Genomic DNA, 11,812 nt, shown 5'->3' on the forward strand with positions numbered 1-11,812 from the left:
GAAGGCTTCTGTTTGTCCCAGCAGCGCTACGCCGAGGACATTCTCGAGCGCGCTGGGATGACAAACTGCAAGCCGGCTACAACACCAATCGACGCTAAGGGCAAACTCTCTGCCGATGGACCAGTGATCGACGATGCCAAGACGTACAGGAGTCTAGCCGGGGCGTTGCAGTACTTGACTGTTACGCGCCCTGACCTTGCCTTCGCCGTGCAGCAAGCGTGTCTGCACATGCATGATCCCCGTGCACCTCACCTCGCGCTGCTGAAACGCATCCTCCGCTACGTCCGCGGCACGACGACGATGGGATTATACCTGCGAGGCTCGACGGACCTCACCGCCACGGCGTACTCGGACGCTGGCTGGGCGGGATGCCCAGACACTCGGCGCTCGACTTCGGGGTTTTGTGTCTACCTCGGCGATGCTCTTGTGTCATGGTCTTCAAAACGGCAACCTACAATCTCTCGTTCGAGCGCTGAGGCGGAATACCGTGCTGTCGCGAACGCCGCGGCGGAATGCATTTGGCTCCGGCAACTCCTCGGTGAGCTCCATTGTGGCGTGACCAAGGCGACGGTCACCTACTGTGACAATGTTTCTGCGGTGTACATGTCGGCAAACCCCATTCACCACAAGAGGACCAAGCACATCGAGTTGGACATACACTTTGTCCGCGAACGCATTCAGATGGGCGATCAGCGTGTTCTGCATGTTCCAACAGGTGAGCAGTACGCCGATGTGATGACAAAGGGATTATCGACAGCGACCTTCGAAGCATTTCGCTCCAGTCGGTGCGTTGTCCCGATGAACGTGTGAAGACTGCACCGACTACGGGGGTGTTGAGACATTCAGTTATTCAGTCTGTTAGGCTTGTATTCAGTCTGTACTCGTCCTACAGTTAGCTTAGCTTCTCGTTGTGGTGACTGACGTCGCCCACAATCGTGCGCACCACGCACTTCCGGCTGTAACTTGTATATATACTCAATGAGATGCAATACTACGGTCGTTGGCCACATTCTCATTCTCTGCAAAGAGCACGCGTGCACGTATTGGACGACGCAACCGGACCTGACAATCTGACATGCGCTCGATCAGTCATGCGTGTAGTATCGATCGTGGATTGCCACTGTCCTTGACGTTGTTCGCCGGAACGGAAGAAGCTGCATGCTGCTACGTAGTACAGAACTCCAACATTAGCTAGGCTGCTAGTTAGCAACAGTGGTATGGTAGGCACGGCGTGTCCGACGCCCCCAAATGTATGTATCGCTCCTAAAAGTAAATCCTAATGTAACAGCCAGCCGGGGTCGCGGAGAAAACAAATTAAGCACGCATGCGGACGAGAGTGAGACGACGCGCGAGCTCACGTGCCCCGCGCCGCGCCGAGGCCTACGCGGCGGACCACCTCGACAGATTGATCGTGATCGTGTCTTGTGCTACCCGGCCCCCGGCCCCCGGCCCCCCCTACACGAGAGACGAGACGAAGGGCGTACATGTTCACCTGTCCCTTCGCCCGCGCCCGCCTGCACCGGTGTTTTTTTTTTAACTTCTTTCTCGAGCGATCCGATCCGATCGATCTCCACTCCAAAGTACCAAATACTACTACCAATGGAGTGGTAGCTCCGTCCGCCGGTATGCATGCTGCTGCGCCGCGGGTAGACAACGACGCGGAGGCATATTAATGTGTGCCTCGCTCGCGCCCTCAACCACCAGCCGTGTCTGGGACGCCCGGAATCCCATTGTCGGAACACGGGCCGTTTAGTAGGCTTCAAAAGCTCCCCTTCTCTTCTTCTTCTTTTTTTTCCCCTATAAAGGATGTCAAAAAGGACAGCCCCAATGCGATTGGAGTATATATGAATAAATAAGAAAAAAACATTCGGCCGTCAATTTTGTAGAATCAGCCATTAATGTCAACAATAGCCATGGGATGTCAAAGTCATATTTGTTAGAGCTACACTGCGACACCAGGAGCGATTCTCTTGGATAGGCGACACCAGGAGCGATTCTCTTGGATAGCCGTTTCAGCTATGGAATAGTATTTTTCTCTAACAACATTTCAGCAGAAGCATCAGCATAAACCAAATTTCAGCATAAGCGAACAGGGAATCACTGCTACACACAGTCACTCTGGTGGAGGTTCCATGCAAACCACACCCCTTAGAATCGCTCTAGGACCTTATTCCAGGAGCTCAGCCAAACAAATCATAATTTATTTGCTTCTAAATTGAAAATAGGCATACGTAAATAACCTTCTATATTTTTATTTCCATTACTTCATCCTGTTCGGTTGGCTGGTGTGGCAGAACCACCTGAAATAGCGTACTTACGGAGGCGCTTGTCTTCCACCAGACACTAAGCACCCTGAAAGCCACTACCGCGAGCGGTATCCGTCGGACACACTCCGAGGGAGAGCCCGAAAGATCCACATTTTTTCCCAAGGATCCAATAATGAAAACGAGTTACAACATAAGTCCATCTCATACATTAGAGTTTCTGAAAAGTACATTATTACAATACCAAATACAGAGTTCGGAATGATAAACAGCGGAATATTAAAAGATAACATCTAGCGATAAGGTAACGAGGATTTCGTCTGAGCCCACCAGAAGAATCCTCCACACAAGTTACTCCTCAAACATCACCTGCAACAGGGGTAAACAAACCCTGAGTACACAATGTACTCGCAAGACTTATCCGATAGTGGGAATACTTTCCCGACTCCAAGGAATATGCTAGGCTTTATGGTTGCTGGTTTTCTTTTAGCCAAAAGCAGTACTAATAGTGAGTCCTTATTGATATATTATTATTATCAGTCGTATTAAGTTGTTATCCAGTCAATCTAGATAAGCACCTGTGCTACTTTCAAGCAAGAGTTGAGCAATCGATACTGTTTCTTCTCCTTTTCCACTTCCAGTTCTTACTACGGTGCTAAACCGCAGACAAGCCGTACCGGATAACCCGGCGATTTGCGAATCAATGTGCCCAGCTGGGTGCCCCGAAGACACACGCCCCGCTTGTACCCCAGGCACAAGCAGGACTAACCCCACCACTCTCCTGTCCCGGGTGTCCAGGTCCCCGTCCAAACTTGGACTCCAAGCCCCCGCCTCTGAATCCCGAACTCAGTGCGGTGCAAGGACCTCCACCACCTCCTCTTCCCATCAGTCGGTCCGGAAAGAGCTGGATCCGCGACAAGAGAGCAGCAAGTCTTCCCTGCGCCCATACCCAAGTATGTGCTCGGGACAATAGTCTGTGACTTGCCTAGAGTCATATGCAACGACCGGTCCTTAATCGACACAGACAGAAAAAAAAGTGTAACCGGGCTATGCCCTGTTGGCCGCAGGACACAACCCCTCACACCCACCAGTACCCAATCCACATCCCTGTCCGGTCACCATTTTTCCTTGCCATTATTTAATCATGATATCATAGTGTAATCACCTATTTGTGAGTAACGTCAGGTTACTCACGCTACCGACATCCTGAGCATAGCAGCTACTCGACCTGCACTAGTAGGACTCATGGTGGATATATCTATGCATGTAGTTTCTATAAAATGCCTGTAACGTAAATGCATATCATATAAATATATTCAGTGATCATTTAACAATAGGGGTTATGCACCGGGGCTTGCCTTGGCAGGTGCCGAGTCAGCAAAGTCAGTACCAACAGGCTCCTGGTCTCCTTCCTGTGTGAAAAGCTCCTCCTCGTACTCCTCGATCACCTCGTCGTACTCCGGATCACCGACGGGTACGAAGTCTACCTGTTCGTGATCTACATGAAATGACGATGCAATGGTTACACTATGGCAACAGAAATTCTCAATGCAAAAGTACCTCTATTACATTACTAAGCGAGGTCTACCCACTAAAGTCTAAGCTACATACCAGTACTACTAACAAGTATGAATGTGTCCTACATTCTTACGATAACTACGGATATTCATACCCCTAACGCCAGTTTACGATAGAGCAAGGATACTAACTACGTCATTAAACGACCCGTTCAATGATTACCCTTTTTACAGCAAGTATATAAATGCCTAAGAAACCTACGGTAACGATTTTAAAGCTAAAGCTATCGTCGGCTTACCACAACAAATCTTGCAATTAAAGATCGATATACCGCTAAGCTTTCTACTTCAAGCTTATGAGCCTACCATCCTAACCACTAATGGGGAACCAACTGTACTAACAGGTAGGCGATATTTTTGCGAACCTAACAAACTTTGTTTCGCTATTTTTGGACAACCATGCAATTTACTACTCATTATTGAAGTTCAGTTCATAACCTAAATAGAGAAACAATTTCTAATACAATGAAATAGAGAAACCGAAACTTCCTTGGACGGCCCACGACGCGCGGCCCGACCCAACTCGCCATCCCGCCCGCGCGCGACAGCAGCCAGGCGCGCGGCCCACGCGGAGGCGCGGCCCAGATGGCCAGCGGCCCGCGAAGGGAAAAGCCTGCGCGCGTCGGTAAAAACGCACAAACACCCCCGACGAACTCCGCATTTACTACGAGCCCTACGGTACTGTTTCGCTAGTCTACCGTTTTACACCAGCACCCTCCCCCTTCTTCTTCTTCACCGCAAGGAGGTCCCTGGACATCCAGAGCACGCACCGGCGCGACGGCGCGGCACTGGACGCCAACGACGGCCACCCCGGCCCTCTCCAAGCAAAAATAAAGGGCCGATACTCACCTACGTGCAAACGCAAACCACCGGGCGGAGACACAGGCACTGAGACATCGCAGCGAGCACGGACCACGACGGTGGGCAACCTGCAAGGGCGGCGATGCCGTTCCGGTGAACAACAGCACTGCCGGGACAAAATAAGGAGTGGACGAGTACCAGCGACTCACCATGGAACTGGAAGACGTGAAGAAGCGATCGGAGGTGGCTCAGGCCAAACCAGCCACGTGCGCGCGATGAGTGCAGTAGAGCACGACAATGGCACGCCCGCACCACGGGATGCACTACGGCGGTAGGGTCTAGGATAGGGTGAGCATGGTGACAACCGATGGAAGAGGAAGCTAGTGGTGCGAGGAATTTGACCGAGCTGCTTTGGTGGGGAAGAAAACCGACGGCGCAGCACTTCGGGTCTTAATGGCCCGAGAGCTCGGCCCTTCAAAATTGGCGCACAGGACAGGGCTACAGGCAGCAATGAGGGGCGGAAAGGGTTACCGGCTGCCCAACGGAGCTGCGGGCAAGACCAATTGGAACGTGGTGCAACCGCAGCGGTGAATTGGAAAGAAACGCGACGGCGGCAAGGGGACAACGGAATACACGGCTCGGCATGGCTCGTCTGCGGGCGTCAACGCAAGGTACAGCCGTGCTTGGCCATGAGGAACCCCAGGACGTGCTCCTGACAGCCGTCCGCACGGCCGCAGCAGCAAACGACGAGCCCTGGCATGGCACGTCTGCGGCCGGCGCCAGGCAAGGACACGGCGGACGCGACGCCGAGGTGACAGCGCAACGGCAGTTTTCTAAACGCGCAAACGGCCAAGGGGTCAACTAAGCGGTGCCGAGCGCAGCCGCTAGCGACGCGGACGCGGGACCCCGCCCGACCACGGCCACAGCGGGGGCAGGGCAAGGCAGGCAGCGCACGGCCGGTGGTCCGAGCGCGACGCGACGGTTGGCGAGGCGAGCAGCCGCGAGGCAGAGCGCGCAGGCGGCAGCAGCGAGCAGGTGGTCAGGACGCGCGATACGTGCGCGTGGACGGCGTCGTGAGCGCAGCCGAGCGCGGCAGTGACTCAGGCCCGCGCGGCAGAGCGCGCTGGCAAGCCACCCGAGGTGGTGACCACGCCCAGCGCTCAGCCAGATGGCGTGCACGATTTTTAAAGCAGCTAGAAATTGCGTACGCCCTGTTCCAAACGCTAATCTAATTTCTTGATGCGAATAGGAGTACACCAAGCCATCACCATCAGTCGCGACATTGCTCTCCTTCTTAGACCAATTGTTCTACAACTAATGCCGAAGGTGGCTTCGTCGACCACTTCAAACACTTACGCGGAGGACGTTGATTTGAAAGGTTTCGCGTCGAATCCCCAAACCCGACCCCCGGGACGTACGCGCTAGCCATCCATGTCATCGGCCGCAACCTTCTTATCGTCATTCACGAAACGTTTTATAACATTTAGCGTTAACAATAATTCAATTAAGGTAATAAACGTGTTATGTGGCACGAAACATAACCTTATGCTTTCCCGTTTCGTAAAAATGTTACCAAGCCAAACATGGATTATAAAACTTATCATCCACCAATGCACATAAATCAGATGCTTACGAAATGTTTCAGCAAAACATTACAATGTAACACCAGGGTGTTACAGCTGGTTCATATCGTTGCTGGTTCGTGAAGAAGTACTGCTGGCTGGTTTATGTGAGAGAAAAATACTGTTCTGGCTGGAAATTTACGATCGTTTACGATAAGCCACAGCCAAACGAACAGGTTGCTTATCGCTATCATTATAAAGATGATCTAAAGGCTATACAACAACCCTTTCAGTTTGCATCGAAATCATCAACCTTTGCCATTATGAAAAAAATATCAAAATAACCTTTAAATCTGCATTTAGAATACCTAGCTCTACCATTTTAAAAGGTAATCTAGAAAACAACACCAAAAAATTACATGCAAATTACCCAATTCTACCACTATTGAAATAACCTAAGACAACTCGTAAATCTGCATGCGAATTATTTGTCTCTATTGCCATGTACAAAACACGAATCTGCCACTATATATAATAAGCTTCTAAATGATTAACTTCTGTTATTGTTAATACTAGGAATCTAACTCAAAGCACGCGTGTATGATGCTTTCCACTATGGACACCATATGCATATATACATAGATACACGTAGCAATGATCATATCGGTTGGGTTTAACAGTAATTAAAAAGTATTTCTTAATGGGTAACACGCCATGCATGGTAAAGTATATTAATATTCCCTGACTAAAATATATAAGTTGATACTTTACATATTTATTTTATCTTCAAGAAAACATTATAACATATCTATGTTGATAGCGTAATTGTAATAAGGGCCAGTTTGGTTGCCAAATTTTTTGGCAAAACGCTACTGTAGCGTTTTCGTTGTTATTTAGCAATTAGTATCCAATCATAGTCTAATTAGGCTTAAAAGATTCGTCTCGTGGATTTCGTCTAAACTGTGTAATTAATTTTATTTTTTATTTATATTTAATGCTTCATGCATGCGTCCAAAGATTCGATGTGACGGGGAATCTTGAAAAATTTGGCGTTTTGGAGGGGAACTAAACAGGCCCTAACTCCAACCCATAGTTCTTCACATAGCAAATTTGATATCTCAAGCATCATAGTGCGTGCTAAAAAAATGTTTATTCCATTAAAATACTACATCCATTTTATAATACTAGTCTATGAACCTGTGCTCTCACATGGCTAGTTAGAATCTTATAAGACTTAGGCATTTTGTTATTGTTCACCAATATCTCTGACTAAAAGAAACCACTTATATAAAATTGCATGTTTTTCTTTTCATCCATTTTCTAACACAATAAGCTTTTTCAGACCCAACGCGTCTCTAAATCCCGGACGAATGGAGTATTTTGGGCAAGATGGTTTTTAAAAGACATGTATGAATGGAGTTTAAAAGACAAACACATATGGATAGTGTTCAGCAATCCATAACACTTTATAATATGAGACAGATTTAACTCTTTGGTACCTTAGTATTTCAGAATGTTTTCATGGTGGAGAGAGTATTTGCCAAGAGCAAGAGGTAGATCTCAATGGAAATCCTCGTGGTTTTCTTGGAAGCAGCCATTCCCTTGCAGCCGTTGTCTTTACCCCGGCATCTCGACATCCCACCTCGCCACTTTCCCTTTCGCTTTCGGCCTGCGATCTCACTCCCAAACGGCTTCCTCTGCTCCCCTTCCCAGCCAGCTCCCAATCCAATCCCAGTCCCAGTCCCAGTCACAGTCACAAACCCCAAACCCCTCACTTGTCATCAACCTGCGCTTTGCTTCCGCTTCTTCCTCCCCCGTTCTCTTCCCCTTGCAATCTTGCACTTCACTACTCCTCGCCGTACCGCTCTCCTCTCTTGATGCAAACGTTTCCTTACTGCTAATTAATTTGCCATTTCTTTCGGGGATCCGGAGGCAATGGAGAAGGAGAGGAAGCAGGGTTTCTTTTCGGCGCTCAAGGGAGAGGTCGTGCGTGGCCTCTCGCCGGCGAGGTCCCGGGGGAAGTCGCTGCTGCTTCCACACAACCGCAAGAAGGGGGCGGCGGAGGCGGTGGCGGCAGCGCCGCCGGAGGAGCTCGCCCAGTACGCGCCGGACCCGCTTGTCGCCCACTCCGGCAGCCTGCGGCCTGCCGGCGAGGTCCTGGCGCCGCTCATGGAGGGCCCGGACGTAGCCGAGGACGACACGTTCGCCGAGGAGTCCGGACGGCGAGATGGGTTCGGGCAGTGGGTCCGCGGCCACCTGACCCGTGCCCCGCTGATGTCCGGCGGCGGCGGCGGCGGCGACGGGTCGTTTCGGCGCTTCGACCTCCGCCTCCTCCTCGGCGTCATGGGCGCGCCGCTCGCGCCCGTCTCGGTCTCCGACGCCGAGCCGCTGCCGCATCTCTCCGTCAAGGGCGCCCCCATTGTAAGTATAAGCACACGCCTCGGCTGGATCTCCTCTGTTTCGCGCTTGGCTTTGACAAATGCGGCAGCGTTTTGGGCCCTGACTCCGCCGGCGGCGCTCGATCTGTTTATTTACTGCATTGCAGGAATCCTCGTCGGCGCAGTACATCCTGCAGCAGTACTTGGCGGCGTCGGGCGGCGCCAAGGTGCTGCGGTCGGTGCGGAACGCGTACGCGATGGGGAAGGTGCGGATGGTGGCGTCGGAGTTCGAGACGGCCACGCGCGTCGTGAAGAACCGGGGCTCCGCCGCCGCCGCCGCCGTGGAGCAGGGAGGGTTCGTGCTCTGGCGGATGTCCCCGGACATGTGGTACGTGGAGCTCGCCGTCGGCGGCAGCAAGGTCCGCGCCGGCTGTAACGGCCGCCTCGTGTGGCGCCACACGCCGTGGCTCGGCGCGCACGCGGCCAAGGGCCCCGTGCGCCCGCTCCGCCGCGCCCTCCAGGTAGCATCCATTCCCTTCCCGAGTAATCCCCACGAGGCCACGACAGTGCCACCACTGCCCACTGGTTGGTTTGGTGCTAACCGACAAGTCGCCATTGTGTGCCTTGCGCTTGCGCCCTCCAGGGCCTGGATCCGCTGTCGACGGCGGGGCTGTTCGCGGAGGCGTGGTGCGTGGGCGAGAAGAAGGTGGGCGACGAGGACTGCTTCATCCTGAAGCTGTGCGCGGACGCGGAGACGCTGCGGCAGCGGAGCGAGGGCCCGGCGGAGATCATCCGCCACGTGCTGTTCGGCTACTTCAGCCAGCGGACGGGCCTGCTGGTGCACCTGGAGGACTCGCACCTGACCCGCATCCAGCCGCACGCCGGCGGCGACGCCGTGTACTGGGAGACCACCATCAGCAGCTTCCTGGAGGACTACCGCGCCGTGGACGACGGCGGCGTGGTGATCGCGCACGCGGGGCGGTCCGCCGTCACGCTGTTCCGGTTCGGCGAGATGGCCATGAGCCACACCAAGACCCGGATGGAGGAGGCGTGGACCATCCAGGAGGCCGCCTTCAACGTGCCGGGCCTGTCAACGGACTGCTTCATCCCTCCCGCCGACATCCGCCGCGGCGACTCCGTGGGCAGCGAGCCCTGCGGCGGCGGCGGGCTCCCGCCGCGCGGCGTCAAGACCGGCGCCGTGCACCCCGCGCGCGTCGTCGCTGCCGCGGCGCGACGACAAGATCCACTGGACGGTGGAGATGTGACGACTTCTGACTGTGGGCAACGAACGGGACTGATCGAGCGGATTCGTATCGTAAGAGTGGAAGATTTAGCTTAAGGCTTAAGCAGCTAGGAAGAAGTGGGGGGAAATTCAGCAATCCAATTTGTTCATAGTACTACTAGAAACCAAATCTCTCTTCAAATACAAACTAACTTCATCTTCCTCCTCCTACCAGTGGCTTGTATTCTGTACAGATCGATGAGGAAGCGCCATCCATGGCAATGTTGAGCTCATCAATTGTACTGCTACTGTAAGAATTGCAAGGATGTACTGTACTCACAAGTATCATCAGATCTTGTGCCCTAGTATATTTCTGAAACGCTGGAATTGGGTATTCTTGCCATTGTAATTCTACGTGACGTCACAGTATGTGAGGGTGCCTACTACTGTACGTCACAGTAAGGTCTGTACTGTTTGTTTCTCTTGTAATCCGTTTTTTTTAGCTTTTTTTTTTCGGTTGGTTTTTCAAGCGACTCGGTAAGGTACGTCGATCTTGGTTTGGTTTGGTTTGGTTTGGTTTGGGGGTGTTTAGTTCATCCAAATTCTAAACTTTGTCACTATGCAAAAAGAAGATTTCCCGTCACATCAAATTTGCGGTACATGCATGGAGTACTAAATGTTGATGAAATCAAAAACTAATTGCACAGTTTGGTTGTACTTTGCGAGACGAACGTTTTGGACCTAATTAGTCAACGATTGGACAATTATTATCAAATATAAACGAAATACTACAGTACGCACCAGTCCGCTACAGGAATCCGGCGCGCGCCAACTCTGGCCAACTAAACAGGGCTTGGTTTCCATGGCTTTGGCCTTTGGGCTTGGTCGCAGGTTTTGCTTAGAAACTACTTATCCAAGTCCGAATCTTTACCACCCTTTATTTGCTTTCCAGGTATAGTACCTGTGAGAGTTACTTGCCACATTACTTGTAGGCGTAGTAGTTTCCTTGGAGTGGTGGCTACAATGTGATTTGAGAGGGAGGGAGCAAAGCATGAGCATTGCTTGCTTGCAAGTAAGGCCTTCTAGTTTCTCCTCCTACGATATAACACCTCAACGTGATATCTCTAAAATTTAGTCTCTACATTTAAACACCACATGGACCAACAACCTCCAACTTGTAGCCAGCAGAAAGGCCTGTTCGCTGGTTGATTTCTAAGCTGGTTTAAACTAGCTGATACTAATTTATTATGAAAAAAAACACTTTTAATTGACTGATTTGAGCCAAACGGGCTGAACGCCACCACCACTAGTACACTACTGTACCAACCAGGCTACTCCTACTATCACACTCAGCACACAGTACAGGAGGTGGAGCTAGAGCTAGCATTGGATGCTGAGGTCACTGGACAGTGGTAGATCAGGTGACCTCCAATCCTATTCCTTCCTGCCTGGACCTGGCAGTGGCATGCCTGTCCACCGCCCAGACGGCCCAGTGTACGGGCTGCTGTTTTCCCTGTCCCTGTCCCTGTCCCTGTCCCTACCTGCGCTCTCACTGCATCATGACAGCCTCATGGAGCCGTGGCAGGCCTGCTGCAGCTAGCTGTGGAGAATGCGTGGGCCCCACTCGCAGGCCGAGTCTGTGGGTGTGGTGCAGTGGTGCTGAACTGCTGGTTGTGGTTGCCTGGTGTGTGTGATGTGTGGTCTGCGGAAGAACCGGACCTTTCTACGTGTTTGCCTTTATTGGCCAACGACCCCAGTGTGCTGCTGTGTCTTGCGCGCGCGCGCGCCTGTTTCTCTCTGCTCCTACTCTACTGCTGCAAGGGGCATGGCTGTCTCGTATAAGACGTTTCCATTTCTGTTAAGCCGCAGTACATGTTCTTCACATGTTTACGGGTTGTTTTATAGGCCCCGACCAGTGGTGCTCTGTGGTGATAGAAAAATACTGATAAGCCAACGAGCGAACTGGGCATTGGCATGGCATCTCCTCCCAGCCCATGTTGCGTCGTCA

The 11,812-nt window shown here is 51.9% G+C and overlaps 1 pseudogene; it reads left to right on the plus strand.

The window, feature by feature from the left end:
• The first annotated feature begins 7,839 nt into the window (after window positions 1-7,839).
• On the plus strand, window positions 7,840-10,286 carry LOC136493911 (uncharacterized; annotated as a pseudogene).
• The last annotated feature ends 1,526 nt before the right edge of the window (window positions 10,287-11,812 follow it).

Source organism: Miscanthus floridulus, chromosome 1 (genome assembly GCF_019320115.1).
Source record: "Miscanthus floridulus cultivar M001 chromosome 1, ASM1932011v1, whole genome shotgun sequence".
In the NCBI taxonomy this organism is placed as follows: Eukaryota; Viridiplantae; Streptophyta; class Magnoliopsida; order Poales; family Poaceae; genus Miscanthus; species Miscanthus floridulus.